This window comes from Terrapene carolina, unplaced genomic scaffold, assembly GCF_002925995.2.
Source record: "Terrapene carolina triunguis isolate 2854851 unplaced genomic scaffold, T_m_triunguis-2.0 Scaffold132, whole genome shotgun sequence".
Lineage (NCBI taxonomy): Eukaryota > Metazoa > Chordata > Testudines > Emydidae > Terrapene > Terrapene triunguis.
In genome coordinates this window covers 9,973,654-9,994,474 of record NW_020664483.1, presented here as the reverse complement: position 1 = coordinate 9,994,474, position 20,821 = coordinate 9,973,654, and positions in this window count along the sequence as shown.

Below are 20,821 nucleotides of genomic sequence, written 5' to 3'. Positions count from 1 at the left end.
TATGTGATTATGGGAGATTTTAATTTCTACTAAGAATGGTAGGGCCTAGATATTCCTGGACATTATAGCTGAGAGATTTTTTCACTGACCCGACAAGAAGTGATACCAGTTTAGATATAGTAAGTAGCAAGGACCTTGATAAGTAGCGAGGACCTTATAGAAGACCTGGTTGTGGAGGACAACCTAGGTTCAAGTGTTTGTGAGTTAATTCAGTTAAATGAGAGGCTATACAATAACAGATCTGCAATCATGCCTTGATTTCAGAAGGGCAAACTTTAAAACAATAAGGGAATTAGTTAGGGAAGTGGACTGGACTGAAGAACTCAAAGTAATTCAAGCCTCCTCCACATTCAGCTCCTTGAGTCAAAGTTGCATAAAGTATCTGAAACCTGCATCCTAAGCAAGGTGAAAAATTTGTAGGGAAAGATTGCAGACCAAATTGGATGAACAAGTATCTCAAACAGGTTATTAAGAGAAAGCAGAAAGCCTACAAGGAATGAAAGATGGATGAATCAGCAAAGAAAGCTACCTCTTGAATGTCAGAAAGTTTCGGGAAAGAGTAAGAACTGCCATAACCAAGTGGAGTTGGACCTTGCAAAGGAAATTTAAAGCAATAGTAAAAGGTTCTTTAGCCACATAAATAAAAATAAAACAAGGATAGAAAAAATGGGACGAGCATTGAGGATGGGGACAAGATTAAAGATAATCTAGGAATGGCCCAACACCTAAACAAATACTTTGCTTCAGTTTTTAAATAAGGGTAATGAGGATCTTAGGGGTAGTGGCAGGGTGGCTAATGGAAGTAAGGATATGGAAGTAGAAATTACCACATCCAAGGTGGAAGTCAGACTCAAACAGTGTCATGGGACCAAATCAGGGGGCCCAAATAATCACATCCAAGAATATTAAAGGAACTGGCACATGAAATTGCAAGCCCAATAACAAGGATATGTAATGAATATGTAAACATACCCTATGCCTGGAGAATTGCTAATATAGTACTATATTTTAAAAAAAATGATCTGGGAAACTACAGCCTGTTAGTTTGACTTCAATTGTATGCAAGGTCTTAGAACAAAACTGAAAGAGAGAGTAGTTAAAGATATAGAGGTAAATGGTAACAGGGATAAAATCCAACATGGTTTTACAAAAAGTACATCATGCCAGACCAACCTGATTTATTTCTTTGAGAAGATAGATTAGATCTGGAAAATTGGTTATCTGGATTTCAGTAAAATATTTGATACAGTTCCACATGGGAAGTTAGTTACATTGGAGAAAATGGGGATTAGGATGAGAATTGAAAGTTGGATAAAGAACTGGTTAAAGGAGAGACTATAATGGGCCATGCTGAATAGTGAACTGTTAGGCTGGAGGGAGGTTACCAGTGGAGTTCCTCAAGGATCACTCTTGGGACCAATCTTATTTAACATTTTCCTTATTGACCTTGGCACAACAAGTGGGAGTATGCTAATAAAATTTGCAGATGACACAACATTGGGAGAGACTGCCAGTATGGCAGAGGACCAGAATATCACACAAGATGCATATGACATTGAAAACTGGAGTAATAGAAATGGGATGAAATTTAATAGTGCAAAATGCAAGGTCATGCATGTTGGGACTAACAAGAATTTATGCTATCAGGTGGGGACATATCAGTTGGAAGTGACAGAGAAGCCGAAAGGCCTGGGCGTATTGGTCAGTCACGGGATGACTATGAGCCACCAATAAGCCATGCAGCCATGAAAAAGGCTAATTCACCATATGAGGTATTTCCAGTAGAGATAGGGAAGTGTCATTACCATTATATAGGGCACTGGTGGTACCTCATCTGGAATACTGTATGCAGTTCTGGTTTCCCATGTTTAAGAAAGATTAATTCAAACTGGAACAGATGCAGAGAAGGGTGACTAGGATGATCAGAATAATGGAGAATCTATCTTATAAGAGGAAACTTAAGGAGCTTGACTTGTTTAGTCTAACCAAAAGAAGGCTGAGGGGAGATGATTGCTCTCTATAAATACATCAGAGGGTTAAATACCAGGGAGGGAGAGGAGTTATTTAAGTTAAGAGCCAATATTGGTATAAGAACAAATGGATATAAACTGGCCATCAATAAATTTAGGCTTCAAATTAGATGAGGGTTTCTAACCATCAGAGGAGTGAAGTTCTGGAAAAGCCTGCCAAGGGGAGCCCTGGAAGAAAAAAAATCAGACTTGTTTCAAGACTGAGCATGGTAAGTTTACGGAGGGGATGGTATGATGAGGTTGCCTACAGTAGCACATGGCCCATCCGTGACTGCTATTGGCAAATATCTTCAATGGCCAGAGAGGGGACACTAGATGGGGAGGGCTCTGGAGAATTCTCAGTGTCTGGCTGGTGGGTCTTGCTGACATGCTCAGGGTCTAACTGATCACCACATTTGGAGTTGGGAAGGAATTTTCTACCAGGTCAGATTGGCAGAGACCCTAGCAGTTTTCTCCTTCCTCTGCAGTGTGGGGCACAGGTCACTTGCGGGTTTGAACAAGAGTAAATGGTGAATTCTCTGTCACTTAAATCATGATTTGAGGACTTCAGTAACTCAGTCAGAGGTTATTGGCCTACTCCTGGAATGGATAGGAGAGGCTCTGTGGCCTGCGGTGTGCAGGAGGTCAGACTAGATAATCATAATGGTCTCTTCTGGCCTTAAAGTCTATGAGTAAGACAGGTGCTCACATCTCAAAACCCACCCCAACCTACTTACTAGGCTTTTCTAGACAGGCTCAGCAGAGGCATCAGGGATGAAATGGAGAAGGAGGATTATTTCTGCACTGAAGAATCACAGTGGGAGCTTCAAGGGGAGGGGGTGGTCATGAGGGGGGAAGAAAACCTAACCCCCGCCCCCCCAAAAAACCAAAACAGGAATAGAGTGGAAGTCAGCTCACTCCTAGCAGCAAATCCCTCCGAATCAGGGCTAATATTAGAAAGGATAGAAAATGTTTTTAAAAATTGTTCAAGTTGCCTTTTTTCAAAAATCAGATTCCCCGCCGCCCTCTGTTTTAAACCCAATTTGAAATTGTAAAAATATATTTTTTCTGCTTGTTTTTCCTTTTATCCTCCTTCATCCCTCCTCATCTCTTCCCCCTCCTCCTTTTCAGTGGCAAAAAGAGGAGTGCGGGGAGGAGAGGAAAATTGCAAAAAGAGAAAATATATTTGTGGAGGCTTTCCAACAAACCAACAAAAAGTCCTGCAGGATGAAAACTTTTACAATCATTCCCCACCTCCATTTTTCAACCATCTCTTGTTAAGATGTCTTTTCTGGCCAGTGGAGGAAAGTTTGCATCGCTAGTGCTGATAGTTCTGTCCCTGGTCTGTGGATAAAGAGGGACCTTCATTCTCTGGGGCCATCAAAATCTGATATATCACATGGGAACTGCACTCAGAGAGATGTGTTCTTCAAATAGAAAAGCAGCACCCAACTGGTTTAAAATAAATTACTAAAATAAAGTCTCCCAGGATCTAAATTTAAGGCAGGATGTTTTTGTTTTGTTTGTACAATGCCAAGCACAAAGGAACTCCAGTCATGGACTATGACCTCAAGGTGCCACAACAACAATGCAACAAAGTCTGAGAGACCAATCCTGCTCTTAGATATGTCAGTGTAAATCCAGACGAATCCATTCGGCTACTCACAGAAATATTTTCCATAAATCAAAGAATGAATTGATTCCAGCCATATGCGTCCCCTTTGAATTCTCATTCTGTAAACATCCCATCAATCATGAAAACTCATAGAAAGTGAAGGTTAAACTCACATTCTTGAATATTTGTGGACAGCTCATTTTAAACTAGCCCTTGCAAATCCAGTGGTGTACTTCACAGGGATGGGACTGCAGGGTGACCGGGATCTCAGAATCCCTTGCCAGATTACTAGCACAGAAGTAATTAAATGAGTCGTCCAAGGAGCTGACTGTACCTTTCACAACCAGGGCTCCAAACATGTGCACTAAATTGCTTGTTGTCAATGGCTGTGGTGATGACAGAAAAGCTGGAGGCCAGTAAATGTAGCAGACGTGGTGTGTTTTATATGGGAGGGGATACCGCTTAATACATATGGGGAAGTATTCCCAATATACTCGCTAGAGCCCTGGCACAGAGGCAATTCAACACTGCAGGCGGCTCATGCCCACACAATTACTTTTTGTAAATGTGATTAAATAAATGCTGAACCAAGCCAATAAATTGTACAATGGCCTCATTTTTCTAGGAATGCCTCTGGCAAAGCATGTGTAGGCCAGAAAGGAAAAAAGTTTAACTTCTAAAATTCCCTAATCCTGCTTATCTGCTTCCTTTTCCTAAACACCTGCCAGTTTCAGAGCGTTTCAAACACCTGTTAATGTTTTATATTACAGTAGCATCTAGAGCCGGCAGCCGAGATCAGGGGCCCATTGAGGTAGGTGCTATATAAGCACATAGTAAGAGAGAGCATGCCATTTAAATAGAAAAGTCAGATGGAGAAAGCCAGTATTATCCCCTTTTTGATAGATGGGAAACTGAGGCACTAAGAGGTAAAGTGACTTGCCCAGGGTCCCTAGGCGACCCAGCAACGGAACCCAGGCCTACTAACTGCCACTGCAGTACCCTAGCCATCAGACCACATCACCCCTGAATGCTATGAGTAAGTATAATATAGTAATAAGGTTTTAATAAGTTATTCAAAATTAGAAACTAGAAATCATTTATGGAGTGAGACTTGTACTTTCAAATCAGGTCATTCTGATACCATCTTGTTTTCATCCCACTTTAATTGCTGCATGGTCGAAGCAGCCAATATTCTCACAGACTGCTAGAGTTAGAGGTGAATGCTTTGCACACTTTGAAATCTGTCCCTCTTCACCATGAAGACTCAATGCAATCCATATCACTCAGACTCAGAAGAGCCACGCTGTAACAGCAGTACCTCCTTAGTCAGAGCCAGTGTGCGTTCAGAGCCAGATGTACTGACCTTAGTCACAAGAACAGAGTTTTCCTGCTGTTTACTCCTATTAGTCATGCAAAGCTAATGCAGCTATGGAAAGATGAACTGAATTCTGTTTCTTCTTATTACTTCTGCTGATGACACATCTGTGCAAGCCCCCTATGAGAACCAAAGGCTAATTAGTGGGAGTTGGTCCAGGTCCCCAGAGGTTCTGGTCTATTGTCACTTACTGAAATAAATGCAACTATCAGTTTCAAAAATGTTATTAAAACAGTTTAACAAAAATAAAATGGAGATCACCAAAGCTAAGCTGCTGTTACTAGCATTAAACTAAAAATAAAACAGTACAGCTATCAAATCAATGTCAAGTTGATTTTAAAAAGTTAGTTTCAATGTTGGTGTAACAAGGTGCTGGCTAAGAGGTCCTGAGCCAGTCCCCTGTTAGCCCAGCTCCAATTAAGAAGCATTAATTGGGGCTGGCTGAGTATGCCATGCCTAATTGATAGAAGGGAAGCACTTGTGGGCCTCATAAGCCGGGGGCTATATAGGGCGGGCTGGCAGGAAGGAAGTGAAAGGGGGAGAGAGAGAGAGAGAGAGAGAGAGAGAGAGAGAGGAAAAAAAAAAAAGAAGGAAGGAAGGAAAAAAGAAAGGAAAAAAAGAGGATCCAAGGGTTGTGCATCTTTGCTTGCTGGAGAAGCTAGCTGTCCCCCAGGTTGCTAGTTTGGAGTGGTCTGTAAATAGAAGGCAGTGGGAGCTGACACTGTAAATAAAAGGCACTGGTGATTGAACCTAGAAGAGGTCTCTGGCTGATTTGTGGATGCAGGGGTCCATAGAGCGTGGGTGATCAGGAGATCCTTGTTACAGTTGGGTAGGAATTAAATCAAATTAGTTAAATTGTCAGATTAATACAATAAAAAAATCAGTCCTCAAAAACCCTAAGAGGGGATGTAAGGAGGTGGCTGTCCATTTGGTTATAAACCCTGACTACAGGATTTCAACCAGGTCAATCAAATCAGTAAATTTAAGCTAGTTCAATATTTTGATGCTAAAATCAAGTTATTATCTGTGTAATCTAAACCACAACCTCAGAGCAATAATAAAGCTTCCCCCTTAGATTAAAATTCTAGTGTGGTGGTTAATCCGTTTCTTCCCCCTCTCACGCTGAAATATTACCATGCAGACTGTAAGAGAACACTCTGACAAGCAGCAGTTTGAAAAATCTTATGTACCAAAATTTACATATGACAATTTTAGGTTTTGGGAACTTTACACAGAACGCACCTGAATGAGTGTTTTTATGAGATTATATTTAAATCTGGGAAACTTTTTTCTGGTGCCTTTCCTGTGTGGACTTTATGAGCACCTGTATGCAGAACCACACTTTCACAACCTAAAATTAAAGGATATAAAAGCTGGGGTGTCTCCCAGCTAATAAAAACAAGAGAACAAATAGAGGGGAAAATAAGATACCTAAGTAAACAGGAGGCTTGTGACATCTACAGCATTCTAGATTCCTGTGGAATTGGATCTGGGACTGCATTCAAAGTGCTAGACTGTGATGCTGTGGGCACAGCACTTTGTTAGCAGACCAACTTTGGGTGCAGGAAGATGGTCAAAGGCTAGCATAGTTTGTTTGCTGAGGTCTTGACTATCTCTCTCCAAAGTGGCTGGCTTTTAGAGGTCCTGGAATGTCACTCTTTCCTCAGGCTGACTTGCAAGGGGAGGCTGCTTAGCTTTACCTTTGAGTCTTATGGTCTTTGTGAGCTTTCCTCATGCCATCTTGCAGTACCTCCCTCCAAGACCTTCAGACAAATTGAGTGCAAAGCCTGCCTTAGATCCATGCAACGTGGGCCAATCTGATTCAAGTTAGATCATTTTGGGAAAAGTCCCTCTTAAGCCATCCATTTAAAAAGTATACAGTGGTTTGTATAACAGAAACCCCACCCCCACCCCAATATTGAAAAAACTACAGAACACAAGGTCATATTTTAGGAAGCTGACAAGCTTATCTGGGTGGAAATGTCTTGAGATAGCATTGTGTCATCAGTCTAAGGAAAAGTCGAACCAAAAATACCTATAAAAGAGCTAATTATAAAGTTACCTTAGCAACAACCAGCCATGCAACATTTATCCATCAGCAAAATTAAAAATAAGTTTGGATACCTTATGGCAGATGTAATCAATCTTCTGGCTACCAAGACAATTTACAATTGTCATGCTATTTTGGAACATGGCTATACATCAAATAGGTTATCTTTGGAAACTTTGATCTCAATAGAGAAAGTTATTTTAAAACCTCTCAACATGAAACCCACCTATGAAATATAAATCAAAGTCTAGGTAAGAGCTGAATTCCTAGCTAAGCTATTTCTCTCATGCTGCTGAAGACAATGAGGGTTGCACAGGTGTCACAGAGGGTGTAACTTCATCGGCAGAATCTTTATTACTGGTGAGATGGAAAGAACCCCCTTTGGCTAGGAGGAAGGATGGCCTGTTGGTTAGGGTGCTGACATAGGCTTCAGGAGACCTACCTCAATTCCTAGCTCCACCACTGACCTCCTGTAGGGCTTTGGACAGGTCACTAGGGCTCAGATCCACAAAGGTACTGATGAAAGATTCATAGCAGTAAAAGGACTGGACCCTGGGTTTCCCGCCTCCCAGATAGGTACCTTAAGCACCAGGCTACGGAGTCCTTCTCTCTCTGGCCCAATAAGTACTTATCCATATTGGAACTACTTCAGCAGGAGAGATGGACAGAGCCCCACATCAGAATATCCCGTAGCTCAGTGGTTAGCACACTCCCTTGAGAGGTGGGAGACCCCTGTTCAAGTCCTTTCCCCACCTCTGGCAGAATGGGGAATTAAACTTGGGTCTCCTGCTGTCCCTCTGGCTAAAGGCGACAAGGGGCTCAGTAGCACCACCACCTTCCCCTCTCCCTCCAGCAAGTTTGTGCAGAGCAAGGCAAACATTTAACTCATTCCCTCCAGAAGTGCCTTAGGCACTTAAGCCACCTGACTCTGGATATCTGGTTCCTGTTGGTGGCTCGCTAAGCAGAGATAGGCTCCTCCCTGCAGCCTGGACTTGGGCACCTAATCTGAGAGGGGGCTTAGGACACACTCCTGTCACCATCTCCTACTAGCTAGCGTAGGCGGCTCCTTGCCCAGCATGATGGCTTTTGAGGATTGCATTCTAAGGCGCCTCTCTCGGCCCATTCATTGTGTAGGGATCCTCGGCGCCTAACTCAAGCAGTGATTTCCTAGGTGCTTAACCAGTAGTGTGACACTCAACATTGCAATGCCTCAGTCTCTTCGTGGATCCCCCCCTCGGTGCCGAACCCCCATTGAAATCAATGGACTTAGGTGCCTAAATACATGTGAGGTTCTGAACTTTATCCTGTCTGTGCTTCATCCCCATTTTACAGATAATAATGCTTCCCTACCTCCCAGGGGTATTATGAGGATAAAATACATTAAAAGAGATGGATCAGTAATGGAAACCACAGACGTACAGAAGCTAGATGGCTCTGGGTGTGATGGATTTGCTAGTAGTTAGAAAAATCTCCAGTTACACTGAGCCAGACACAGAAGTTGCTGGCACAATCCCAGACAGCATTGTTCTCTACATTAGTAGGCACCAGAATCAAGTGTTTGTGAGTCGCTCTTCAACCTGGGATTACTGGACATAGCCAGGCCCCTTCGTTCCAGCCACAGCCCCTGCTCCGGGGGCCAGGAGATCGGCACTGCAATCCCTTTATGGAAGTAGAATCTTCCAGCGGCCAGGGTAATCTAGCAACCCTGCTGCTTTGAGCCACCAGAGCAGAATGGCTGCTTTGCACATGTGTCAAACCCCGCTATTGATTTTTTGAGGCTGTAGCGCTAGTTTGTGAAACGCCTCCCAGCTTGCCGAAGTGCAGTAATTAGAACAAAACTTTCTTTTTTCTTCACTCGGCAAAGTTGCATCGGGGTGGCAGTTGCTTATAGTGTGAATGGGAAGGAAAGGAGATTTTGTATTCTTTTCTAGGCATTTATTCCGCAGTCCACCTCCCTGCCTCAGGTGAGGTTGAAGCACGAGGACTTGCTGAAGCAAAGGACAACCTGCTAAACCCCATAAGAAGCACTGCATGCTTTCACCGTCTGAAAGGTTAAAAATAAACTGTTTCGCTTTCAACAAAATACTCTGACTAGAAGTGGAGAAAAACACACTCATTTCCATGGAAATGGGATATTTTGTACAGCCTTGTTTTTGTTTTAATGCATGAACACAGAGGGTTATTTGAACTAGAGAGGGGTAGTGTGTTAAAAATCGCTTTACATCAATTTATTTAAGAACCCTGGCTAAATTTAGTTTGTTTCATTGGTTAGGTACCGTTGGGGAAATGGAGCACATTCTTGGTGTCATACTGTAGGGGAATATAATAGAAAAAGAAAACCTGGAGCAAAAAGAGATACAGACCTCCCAGGCATCCACACTGACTGATAAGGGTTTGTAGAGCTGGAAAAGATCCCTAGATCACCAATAAATCCTGCTTCATTTAAGTCAATTACAAAATTGTCATTGAGATCAGAAGCAGGAAGAGCCCCCAAATTCCAGTCTCCTTACTCACATGAGCAGGCTTGCTAATGCACTGGGACTATTTGTGGGTATTGGCTTGTCTACACACAAACTGGAGCCAAAATGAAACGTGGTCAAAACTGACATGTTTCCACAGACACTCTGTTTTGATGAAATGGCATTTTCTAACAAAAAAATTTCCTCTCAAAAAGTTGGTCCAGTTCTAGTTGTACATGCCAGATCAGCCCAGGTTTTTTTTCTACTGAAGGGCTGCTGTACTTTATCTTTCTATTATCTCCCTACACTATTACAGCTAGCATGCACTCTATTTACAATGATAATGAACCAGCGAAGAAGTTAGAATCAGAAAGATTTGTTAACACACCACACACTCACACCCACACACGCCACTTGATTTAGGACAGAATTCTTTTTATATACTAGTCTACAGTAGCTATTGAAAGGATCAGTTTTTGTACTTTTAATACAGCTTCATTAAATTGATCCTATTTTTTGAATTGTTTATATTATTTTTATTACACTAGAGCAGCAGTTTAAAGCCTGTGGTCTGTGACATAGGCACCGAGTTTTTAATCTGCTGCGGGCTGCTCCCCCCTGACTCTGCCCAGGCCCCGCCCCCACTCCACCCCTTCCCTCAATGCTCTACCCCCACCCTGCTTCTTCCCAACCCCGCCCTGCCTCTTCCCATGCCACCTTTTCCCCACCCAGTTCCGCCCCCTTCCACTCCAGCGCCTCCTGATGCTGCAAAACAGCTGATCCGCGGCAGGTGGTAGGCGCTGGGAGGGAGGGGAAGCACTGGTTGGCAGGGCCCGCCAGTGGGCAGGAGGTGCTGGAGGGAGAGAGAGGTGTCGATAGGGGGGTTGCTGGTGGGTGCTGAATCGGTGCTGAATCGGCACCTATGGTCTGCAGACTATGTCTAAGATTTCCAAAGGGGTCTGCACTTCCATTTGAAAATTTTTAGCAGTCCACAGATGAAAAAAGGTGGAAAACCACTGCACTAGACAGCCCATTGTGCTGGGTTCTGTATGTCCCTGCCGCAAAGAATGTATAGCCCAAGTAGACAAGGCAAACAAAGAGCAGGAGAAAGAGCATTATTATTGTACACATAGGGAACTGAACTTGTCTATTTGGACTGTAGACTCTGGAGCAGACACTGTCTCCTACTATGTGTATATACAAGGTGGGTGAGGTAATAGCTTTTATTGGACCTACTTCTGTTGGTGAGAGAGACAAGCTTTGGAGCATACACAGAGCTCTGCTTCAGGTCAGCTCGGCTACATCAGCATTGCATGTGTGTATGTATAGCACAGTGGAGTAATGAACATAGCTGCAGCTTCTCGGCTCTATTGTAATACTAATAAATATCTAATTAAAACATTTGGAACTATAAACCAAGAGCTGTTTAATTCATTTCACCTTTTATTACTATTAAATAATTCTCTCTCTTATGTTATTTCTCCTCTAGTGTCTATACTTACAGACATTTATAATGTTCACTCCTGAGTGCCTCGTCTCAAATCTACTTAGGCTACGGTCATGCTCGCCAACCTTTCTAACATGTTTGTTGCTCTTTAGCGTTAGGAATTCACAATTGAATGGATCCTCACAGCCTTCTGTGTAAGCTTAATTGCGTTAAAGACTGGACTTAAGGAGAACAGATCATTGGAAGACAGTTATCGGTGAAATATGGAGACTTGATCCACAGATGTAAGGAAGGGGTTTGAATGTAATTTGAGAGGAAAATCAGCTAGATTTTCATTCAGTCATGCATTGCCTGGCAGTCAAATTGGTGTATTCAGTTCATCCTGTTAGTGATTTATCCTTTAACACCACCAGGGTCTGTATGCAATCAACTGATCCTGTTAGTGATGCATTGATCATAGGCCTGGTGTTTTGGGGTATGCAGGTTTCTTTTCCTGGCTAGCTACCCATTCCATCTAGCTAGTTTGGGCTAGTTTGGTCATTTCCAATGTCTGTCCTATGCAATATACCAAAACACGTATAGATTGTTGGCCCTAAGCTTGTCTGTCGCCAGGTACGTGCTCTGAATGTGCTAGGGTGATCAAGTGCGGCATCCTTTTGTGATTGTTGAAAACAAGATGCAATTCAGAGGTGTTTATGGAGCTCAGCAGGAGCTTGCCTACCACACTTGAAAAGGATATTTGGAGGAATTGGATTGATTGATATATTCATAACCACTAGCATATGCTGATGCATTAACCGAGGACCCTTTTCTTTGTTTTAATACAAAAAAACCCTCTTACAATAAGCCCAAGTGTCTTTCTTTAAGAAGAACAGTGATGAATTCATTTCAGCTCAGTCAGAAGCAAAGCTCAGTAAAGGTCTTACTCAGATAAAGAGAGAAATCTTCAGTGCACAGGAAACTCCAAATTGTTAAGGAGACTGTGAAAGCAACAAATCTGTGACGTTGGACGTTGAATTCTAAGGGCCTGATTCTGCCAAAAAATAAATGAATAAATACACATATACAACCCTTTCCACACTGCAGACACCCACACAAAGCTGTTGAAGCACTGAAAGAAAGATGAGCTTCCACAATCTGGCTCCTCTCAGAAATCTGATTATTCCAGTATTTTTAGGAGAATCAGGCCTTAATTTTCTAGAATACAGTGACAAGCAGTTCCTCTTTTCCTGTGACTCGCCAAAGTTTAAAAAAAACAGACAAACAAACAAAAAACCACCATCCCATTGAGCTTAATGGCTTCTGTTTAAAAAAAAAAAAAAAAAAAAGGTGTACATCTATGGATGTGGCCTACAGACTCAGACAATTGTAATTTACTGTGAGATCTGAATTTAAATAATGTTTGTTCCATAGAGGACAGGAGCTGGTCATTGAGATCAGCTGGTTTACAGTTCTCCAAAACTCCCCAGATTTATTCACAAATAGTTTTTACTTATCTTTGAGAACGCACCGCTGAGATATTAATAATAATAGAGTTTCATGCTGGATAAGCACCCTAGACTGAGGATACTTGGTTGCAAGGCATTAATCTTCCTTCCCTGTAACTCTGTGTGTGTGACATGGCAAGCACAGTAAAATTACTTCTGTTAAGTACTAAAATACGTATTTCATTGTCCGCATAATTTTAGAGTGAATTTTGCTTCCTCTTCATTCCTTTTGATAGATTCCAAGCGACCACTGTGATCATCTAGTCTGACCTCCTGTATAACACAGACCATAGAATATTCCCAAAAGAATTCCTAGAGCAGATCATTTAGAAAAATATCCAGTCTTGATTTAAGAATTGTCAGTGATAGAGAATCCACCATGACCTTTGGTAAATTGTTCCAATGGTTAATTACTATCACTGTTAAAAATTTACACCTTATTTCCTGTCTGAATTGGTCTAGCTTCAACTTCTAAATAAGAAGTTTCAGAGACCTGTTCATCTCATTTATAAACCGTAACTTTAAACAACCTTTCAATCTTGCTACCCAAGCCAGCTTTCTGTGGCAGGTAAGAAGGCTAATGGTCAAATTACCTTTTCCTTTAAAGGAATATACCATCCTCAATAACTTAATGCAGCATATAAGTGTGCCAGGCTCTGAATAGTAAATACAGCATTTTGGTCACACTGCCATAACTTCTATCAAACGAAAATGTTTTAACTGGATTATAGCTGTTAAATCCTTCCATCATCCCTTCCTGCAGGCATTCCAGACTTTCCCATGTCATACTCACTTCATACCTTAATCCCCTGTGCTCTAAGTCTCTCCTTACATGTATTTCATTTCATTTACTATGTATACTCTTTCCCTTTGAATAAATCTGGCTTATGAGATGCTTTGCACCATCTAAGTAGCAAGACATTTGCAATTTAAAATAAATATAATTAGGGCAAGATCTCCCCCATAAGATGTCTAAATTTTTAAAATATAAATAAAAGATATTCCACATGGAGGTTCCTAAAATAGGAAGTGACAATACACACATGTTCTTATGCACAGATAAATATTTAACGATAAATATTCATTGGGAGCAGGATCAGTTCTCTAATTCACTCAAGTCAATGGAACTTTTGCCCTTGGTTTTAATAGATGAGAGAGTGGGCTCTGTACCTGTTACTCTTCAATCCTGGATGTTCCCTATCTAATAAACCTTGCAAAATAAAGTCCCAATCCTGGAAACACTTGAGCAACCACCTGAATGTGACTGACAACTCAGATATGTAAAGTTACTTATGTGTGGCGACGAAAAAGGAAGGAGACAGAAAGCCAGGTCGTGGTAGCCGAAAAGCCAAAAAGCCTCCCAGGAAAACTTTCCTGGGGTTTTTATTCTTTCTACCTCTCTGCTTACAACACTTCTAAGTGGTTAAATTCTTGCGCATAGGAGGAGTGTACAGTGTACAACAACATAAGATAACAGACCCATATCTTGTGCACGTGAAAGCAAGCTGCGAGGGTAATGATCAAGTCAGCCAGTAAGTTTCCTAATCACAGACGCCGGGGTGAAGGTCACTCCTGCCTCGTAGCCCCAAACACAGTGTGCCGCATCTGTGGGCTGGCGATTCGGGAGCTATGCGTCCCTACACTTATGTGCGTAAATCTTTGTAGGATCAGGACCTACTCCCCCATACCATTTATTTTAGTATGTCAAGTTAAGGATGTAGATCATGTCTGTTCTAGGTTATGAGTTTTTTTTCCATATAGTCCAGGTTTCTTTTAAAGCAGTTTGTTTGGTCATTATAAGGGAGCAGTAACAGTTGATTTGCTGAGAGATATTAAAGAATTATAGTTTCTCGTGTTACCTAATAACTTTAGAAGTGCTGTTTTAGGCCTGTTGAAAGTTGGTCCCTCTTTCAAGGAGAGCATTTAGTGGCGTCCAGGGGCCAGATCCTCAGCTGGTGTAAATCAGTGTAGTTCTATTGACTTACATGGAACTACTCTTATTTACTCCAGGTGAGAATCTGGCCCTATATATATTTTTTTCCATTTCTTGCATCTTATTTCCACTCTTACATGGTATATTTTTATTCATTGACAAGCCCTTTAGCCACATGATTCTGGTTGGCCATCAATGAAGCTTTCAGTTCATAGCAATCTTCTGCCACTCATGTAATAGTCACTCATTTTTCCTGCTGTTTATCAACTGCAATACCATTAGTAACATGTAGAATACAAGGACATAATATCAAGGTGGTTCTTGTAATAGCTCACATCATGTAACTTTTGCATATTCCACTTGAGTGACAATCAAGAGGGTGATTTGTAGTTGGCTTGTGTTCATAAAAATTCTGCAGTGCAGTGACAAACAGGCTGGCTAAGAAACCGGTAAGAGAAACTAGTTTAGTTAGCCATCTGGAACTTCGACAAACTCAGTCAACTAAAAAGGGCAAATATGAATTCAATGCTCTCCACTCTGAAGCAAAAATTGCTTCAAAAGAAACATAATTGGAATAGTAGTCTTTGAGATAGCTGGGCCTTCCAAAACACATCTATTCTCCACATCATACAAAGCTGGTGCTAAATGATATCCTGTTGACAGTCAGAGCAGCTGGGTATAAAAAAAAATGAATGCGGACTAGTCCATCATTCTTATGGGTCAGTTCTCCAACTCTGCTAAAACACATTGTGGGGGCAGGGTATACCAGCAAATTGGTTATGTGGGAAAAGATTTTTACTTCCCAGGGCTGTCAAGCCTGTGTCATTACATCTAAACAAAAAAGGGGGAATTGGGAACGCATACTGAGGCCCGGTTTACATTTAATTTAGGTCAACGTTGCTACATCAGTCAGGGGTGTGAAAAATCCACAACCCTGGGTGCTGCAGTTATGCCAACCTAACCCTCAGCATAGATACAGCTAGGATGATGGAAGCATTCTTTTGTCAATCTAGCTACCATCACTCGGGGAAGGGATGTTCCTACACCAGTGGAAAAATGGTCAGTCTTGACTGCGTCTTCACTATGGGGTTATGCCAGCAGAGCTATGGTGCCAAAGTTATTCCAGCACAGTCCCCGCAATGTAGACATACCCTGAGCCACATCCCTCTGCTGTGTTGTGCAGAAGAGCTGTAACTTGCACATATACCAGTGATATCTGGCTGGTAAGGAGAACACTGCCAAACCGGCAACATGCTTCCATGTCTTCCCAAAGATACCTCACCACATTTCTGGGCTCCATCGGGTTGGGAGAACGGAGGGAATGGCTAACCAAAGCAGTAGGGGGAAGCTGGGGAACAGTTGCTTTATGTGGCATTGTAACGGTGCCCTCCTGGCACCTCCACAAAACTAGTCGGAGACCACCTCAAGTGTATGCACCAGTGCTCTTTTATTCCTTTGTACTAGTTCCTACCACCAGCTATTTACACTTTCTTCAGGCCAACACCCTAGGGGACTACTAGCTTTCCCTACCAGCAGGGACCTAGAGCCATATGCTCCTCCCCTTCCTGTGTCCCCCCCCCCCCGCAAGCTTTATATGGCCAGCTGGCTGATTAGGCCCGCAGGTGCTGATGCTCAAGTAATCAGGGCTTGGTCTCCCCTGCCAGCCCCAACTAATCCCCTTAATTGGAGAGGGGCTAAAAGGGACCTGGCCATGCTCTCCTGGCCAGCACCCTGTTACAGGCATCATCCTTTACTAAGTCTCCAGTGGGCATGATGGCTGACAGAATCTGCATCAACTTCTGCTGGCACAGGCATGTCTGGGGGAGCCAATGGCAGCACAGCTCTGCAGAAGGAGTCATACTATCAGAAGGAAGGAACAGCAGGGAAGGCCCAGCCAGCTTTTCTGAGGCCCATGGGATTTCACAGGGATCCCATGATATCCAGGTGCTTTGAGTGCCAAAGCCTCTGCATTCAATAAGGGATGTGGTGAGATTTCCAGTTTCCAAGCTATGGCTATTTTGTCTCAACTTTTCCCTTCCTGTGGAAAGGGATAATTTAGGCCAGAATCTTTACTCCCTTTATTATCTTTCCTGGTGCAAAGAGGAGTGTGTATTTAAAAAGATGAGGGGTCAGTGGAAGTAACTTTGGATATACATTGGTAGGACTGAACAGAAGTTGATTTGCTTTATCCATCAGTGGAGATGCACAGAATAGACAATATTTTGACTATGCTACCAGTTGAGAAGCAAACTGTAATGTCTCAAGGAAGCCTAATGGGTACCTGTTGTGAGAATCAGGGCTATAAATTTTCCTATTTGTGAGCTCCATGGTAAAAAGTGAATGAGGGTTCATAAAGTGACACGATAATCTAAAACAATGAATGAGATCATGACTGGTAAACAAGAAAAGTGTGGAACCAGAAATTGATGGACCAAAATCAGTGTGTAAGAAATTAGGCCTAACTGGTGGACACAATAATGAGGGGGTGGTCTACTGCGTCCGTCACTCCCTTTAGGGGTCCAAAGAAAAGATTGGGGCGGGAAAGCTGGTTACTGCAACGCTGGCGGACTGGAACAAGTGAGCTTCCTCAGACCTGCTATACATCCCTGTCTCCGAAGACCCCTGACCTTCATCCTAATTCTGAGAGGTGCCCTGACCAGACTGAGCCAGATAGAGGGAACCAAATGACATCACCACCTCCATAGCTCCTGCTAAATCCTGAACAGCACCTTGGATGTGTGACGGTGTCTCTCTCTCCCTCCACTCCCCCTTTTCCTTTTCTACTGTATGTCTTCTCTTTCCCTCTCTCCTTTTTCCTTGTCTAGTCAGAGTCTGGCAAAACATTTTTTTTGTGTGGCGACACTGCTGTAAGCATAGGTGCCGACTTTCCCGCTTTTCCGTGGGTGCTCGAACCCCCCTTCTGCCTTGGCCCTGCCCCCACTCCACCGTTTCCATGAGGCCCCACCCCGCCCCGCCTCTTCCCTGCCCCCATTCCAACCCCTTCCCCAAAGTCCCCACCCCATCTCTACCCCCTCCCTGTCCCTATTCCAACCCCTTCTCCAAATTCCCGCCCCAGCCCCCCCCTTCCCCTCAGTGTGCCACGTTCCCGCTCCTCCCCCCCTCCCCTCCCGGAGCATGCAAACAGCTGTTTGGCGGTGGCCGGGCGGGAAACGCTGGGAGGTAGGCGGAGGAGCGGGGACTAATTTTTCCCCGTGGGTGCTCCAGCCCCGGAGCACCCATGGAGTTGGCGCCTATGGCTGTAAGCCAGTGACCAGCAAGGCAGCTAAATGCAAGGCCCTAAACAGCCTGGTTTGCCAGGGCTCAGAGTGGCTGATAAGACTGTGTACTTTGCCTGTGTTTTTCCAGCAGTGAGGTTTCAAGTGAGATTCAACAGCAGAGACAGAGGCTGGAGTTTCTATTGCCACTGTTCTCTTCTCTCTCCCTGTGTGGGTGTTTGTCTTGTTTTTCCCTCTAGGAAGCAGGGCTGGATTTCAGCAACAGTGCCAGCCCAACTCCGCTACATTCTCCTTTCACCAGAAGGACAGTTATTACACCTCTACTTCGATATAACGCTGTCCTCAGGAGCCAAAAAATCTTACCGCGTTATCGGTGAAACCGTGTTATATCAAACTTGCTTTGATCCGCCGGAGTGCGCAGTCCCCCTCCCCTCCTCCCCCGGAGCACTGCTTTACCGTGTTATATCCAAATTCGTATTATATCGGGGTAGAGGTGTACCACGTAAGAGACTATCAACAAGAGGGAGTTTCCTTCTAAAGACTCTCTCCAGCTAAAGTGGAAGGGAGCAAGGGATGGTGTTAAAATAAAATCCTTACTTAATACCTTACATTTCAGATGCTTTAACTGGTTTACCTTCTTTTCTGTATCACTAATAAAAGGTTTAAAAGATGTTCAATGATGTGTTTGCCATGGTACTAAGCAGACTGAGATCTCTGTTTACCATCCCCCGAACCTTGTTTAACACTGTTTAATGTTGTACAGTGACAGGCCCACGTTAACACCTTTGGACCCATCTATTCCATCCAAATGAATACAAGTTTTACCTAACTCAGAGGGAGGCCAGGGGATTGGGTTTTGTAGGGACAATTGCTAAGTCTCCAATAGTCTGGCTGAGCCATAGCTGAGGATGTATATTGCTTAGGAGAGAGAGTAGATAGGCGTGTGTGTGGAACACAGGGAATCACCAGCAGAGACAGACACACATTCTTCTGCCTATAATTGTATAAATGACACTTGGTACCCTAAAAGGCAGAGGTGGTGGGCAGGTGGAGAAGGGAGCTAAAAGGCAGTGATCTGCAGTTGTACAAAGAAGTATCCTCTCCTGAGCAGTCAGCCCCCGGCCAAAGGAAATAGAACAAAACCCCACAAGAATGAGAGAAGGCGGAGTTAAGGATGCCTGAGCACAGACTAAACACAACACTGGAGAGAAGCGGGAACACAGAGGGTAGCTGTGATAAATGGCAGTGAGGAGAATCTGGTAAAACAATCTGCTGAAGGGACTGGGAAAGGGAAGTTATCTTTGGGAAGGGGAATTAGAGCTTTGGGGGTTAGCTGCCAACAGCCAAAGCGGCTGCTGAGATATGGGATTTTCTTGGCTTGGTTAGCTACAGTTCTGAGAGACCAGGGGAACTTAATGAAGCATTGTCACTTTCCTAATGGTTGCAGCTAATCAACCTATGCATGGCTGGGCTGGGTCAGTATGTGGATGGGAGACCTGCTGTAACACCTAGTTACTGCAGGAAGTGGTGGCTGTGAATTCCAGCATGGTCATTTTCTTCCCTTTCTATCTTAAGTGTAGCATAGTATTGCTGGATGCTATAAAAAAAGCTGTCATGTTCTGCTCCAGAGGTGACTACATTTCATCAATAGGCAAAATGGACCTCTCGTGTACTGGTATCCCTTACCTAACAAGTGCGTTGTGAGGGTTGATTAGATCATGTTTAGTGCTTTGACCTCCTCAGATGAAAGGAAGTATTATTTTATCCAGACTGATCTGAACCTTCAAGCAGGGTTGTGTTCAATAGAGATACTCATGAAAGCTGAGATCTGGGCCAATGCCTATTTCTGGACTAGTTGACACTCCTTCACTTTGTGTCATGGCAGGTCGGACCCCTTGGCAGGACATTTTGAAACTAGAACCAAGCCTATGAGTCCAAAAATGAAAGTGACTGGATTTTTCCCCATGGGATTGTAAACTCAATAATGCCAACAAGACAAAACGTATCCATGCTTTGGGTTCTGTGTTTTTCTAGCCGTAAGTTCAGCTAAGTGAATGATAAAGCGTGGCTGAACTTCTGCGCTGAACACCATACCTAGGACAACATACAAACAGGCCTTTCCTTCCCTCCCACCCCCTTTCTGTCTGATACCCAGTTCCTCAAAAAACTCTTCCCATTCCAAGCCCTAAATAAACTGGTTGTGTCAGACATGTCACTGCATCTGCCGTCTGCTTCTGTGGCAATGCAACTCTGGCTCTTCTTCAGCGAGGCTTCAGTATGGCTAGGCTGGCACTTTTGGGGAGGGGGGCACCACAGGGTCTAATTAGAGTCAGATGTATGGCTGAGTCAGTCTCATACACTTGACCATCAGTGTGGCCTAGCAACAGAGCATTGGCCTGGAACTCAGTCGACATGGCCTAGCAACAGAGCATTGGCCTGGAACTCAGTCGACATGGCCTAGCAACAGAGCATTGGCCTGGAACTCAGTTGAATGGCCTAGCAACAGAGCATTGGCCTGGAACTCAATAGACATGGGTGCTAGTCCCAGTTCTGCAACTGGCTGGCTGAGTGACTTTGAGGCACAGAGGGGCCGTGACTCACCCAGTTTCCCCATCTGCAAAATCGGGGCAGTGATACTGACCTTCTTTGTAAAACACTGAGATTTACAAATGAAAAGGGTTGCATAAGAACCAGGTGTCTTACTTCATGTCCCCTTCCCCAGTGACCACAAGAAGGGGACCCTAGGTGAGGCATGTTCGCAATAGCGTGGTGGAAGGGCACCCCCAGCATTCCCACACCCCATATCTCTTTATGCTAAACTCCCAAAAGAGCTGCCATTTCTACTTTTCTCTGCCCATTCTCTCTCACATTTATCCCTTCCCCCTCTCCATGTTCCCCTCTAGTTTGCTCCCTCTCTCACCTTTTTGCTCCCTTCCCCTGGTTGGTCCCTCACCCCCCTCAGAAGGTTCCTTGCTGCACAGAGAATGGAAGCTGTCAATGGATCATCCTGTGGGGCCAGGACACACCTGCTCTAGTGGATGAGCTGATAGCAGAGTCAGAGCTTGGGCCAGCAATGAGTAGCCTTGTACTCAAGCTGGAGCAGGGATGGAGAGTGAATTTCGAGGAGCTGCTAAAAGCTTTACCCACAGCAGCAGCTGGCAGTCAGAGTGGATCCAGAGTCATGCAACTTTCTTCACTGAAATTGCTCCT